This window comes from Gadus macrocephalus, chromosome 5 (genome assembly GCF_031168955.1).
Source record: "Gadus macrocephalus chromosome 5, ASM3116895v1".
Lineage (NCBI taxonomy): Eukaryota > Metazoa > Chordata > Actinopteri > Gadiformes > Gadidae > Gadus > Gadus macrocephalus.
In genome coordinates this window covers 20,014,027-20,016,296 of record NC_082386.1, presented here as the reverse complement: position 1 = coordinate 20,016,296, position 2,270 = coordinate 20,014,027, and the positions used below count along the sequence as shown (strand labels likewise).

Sequence of the window (2,270 nt, the reverse complement as noted above, 5' to 3'; positions counted from 1 at the left end):
GGGCAGTTTTAGCAAGGACACCGGGGAAACCCAGACTCTTTTCGATAAGTGCCCTAGGGTCTTTATATGACCTCAGTGAGTCAGGACCTCAGTTTTACGTCTCCTCCGAAGGGCGACGCCTTCCACAGCACAGTGTCCCCGTCACTGCACTGGGATTGATGTTAAGGCCAGAGGGAAGAGTTCCACCTTTTGGCCACCACCCGACACCACTTACAGCGCCTGGTATTCCCAGGCGGTCTCCCTTCCAAGTACTAACCAGGCCCATGCTTAGCTTCCGAGATCAGACGAGACCGGGAGTGTTCATAGTGGTAAGCCTGTCTGATCTGGGACCCTCCACTGTTGTACATAAAGGGCCAAGACTGAGACCTAATACTGTACACACTTCTGGAAACCCTGATCAATGTTTTCTTTTGGATATTTATTTCTTATTTTAAATACCGTACCTACTCTGTATTGAACTGCATTACATTCATGATTCTCATGCCTGTTTTGTCAATATGTGCAATGTTCAATCCATAACAAAAGTGATTTTTACATATATGTAATTTTTTTAAATATATATATGTAAAAAAAAAAGAGGTAAGCCGTCAAAAGTTATGGCAGGTACATTTTCATTAATTCAATTCAATGAACTGGATAATGATAAATACTGTTGTGCTATGTGGAAAACTTACCAATCAAACTGCAGATGAGACGAATTGTCCCCATAGTTGATACTTGAGAAATAACCTGTTCGGATAATAAATAGTACAAGATACTTGGTAGACATGTCTTCATATTAACATTCTTTCAAAAGTGAAGAATCTACCATCAAAAAGCAAAACAACGAAACCCTAAAAGAGTTATCTCTCTGATTTGAGATGGCACTCACCAGTAGAGTCGGTAGCTCAATTCAAAGGAACAGAAATAGAATGGAGACACTTGTGTGTCCGTTTTCCCTTTCTCACACAGAGATCACGTATTCTCGCAACTTGTTGACCTGCCTCACACAAAGACTTTTGGCTAATGGCTCGCTGAAAACGCGTCACATGGTGTAAAATTAGCAAATTCCCGTTCCGGTTGTCAGTATACTTATACCTAATAGTCTATACAAATGATGTTTGCAAATATCCAACCTCCTTCAAATTTCGCTCTGCAGTTGCTAGTAATGTTTCCCTTCTATCTATCTGTCATCAGAGGAGATATTCTCACAGATACACAATATAAAACATCTCGTTGTTGGTGGATAATTTAATGTGGAAATGTTACATATTATACCTTTCATCGCTATAGCTGCTGTAAATAACCTCTAACCTAATACCTTCACCTAACCAACAAACCAGCTAAAATAAGCAATTTATCAAACGTAATTTAGAAAGCTGAAGTGTGAGTAGCTCACTTTAAAAGTCTTAAAGGCAGAACAATAAAATAACCTTGGGGCTTATTACATGCACATGATATTGTCTGGCTGGGTAGTCTAGGCTGAGGAGAATCTTGGGCCTTGTCTTTCTCTGTCTGTCACTGTACCTTCCTCTCCAATTTCTATTTCTATTTCTAATTCCAAAGATATTCAATGAGTGAGAAATACATGTTGGTATTTCTTCCTCCATGTATTCATTCTGAAGTATAATTTTAGAAGCATTATTTGTAATTATTTGTAATTCTTAGTAATAGATTTATTTTTTTAAATAGTTTTTACATGTCCAGGCTGATAATACTTGTCTTGGAAACATTAAACTGCACCCATTAAACAGAGACGTTTGAAGGTGGTTGGATATTTGCAAACATTATTTCCATAGACTAGATTGGGTATGGTCAAAGTATACTGACGACCGGAACGTGACACAACTCATTTTACTGTCTGATCTCACCTAACTCACATGCAGCGAGAAATTTACTTTGTGTGAGACGCGTCAATGCCACAAAGGATCATGGGAAATCTGTGTGTTATATTGTTGTGTCGCCACAACAATATTAAACTCTATCACATGGTCTTGCTCTGACACATGAAGCCAAGGTGGGGATGTTGAAGCCCTCAGCCCCCTTTGGTTTGTGCCCTGAAGCCAAGGTGCGCTCACTGTGGGCTTTTGTCTTGGCCACTGAGGTGGCGCAGTTGGGAAGAGTCGAGGATGTCGACCAGGAGAATGCAGAGGGTCGAAATATACTTTCTAGGTTAAATTGAGAAGTGTCAGACATAACAAGGTAAACAAGGTTTGCTCTGTCTATGCTAAATTCGATTTTAAGGTACAACAAGAAAATAGACTGGCGAATAGTAATTCTTGAATCGTTCA

General features: G+C 39.6%; 1 pseudogene; it reads right to left on the bottom strand.

The window, feature by feature from the left end:
* Positions 1–207: 207 nt before the first annotated feature.
* On the bottom strand, positions 208–322 carry LOC132458340 (5S ribosomal RNA; annotated as a pseudogene).
* Positions 323–2,270: the final 1,948 nt, after the last annotated feature.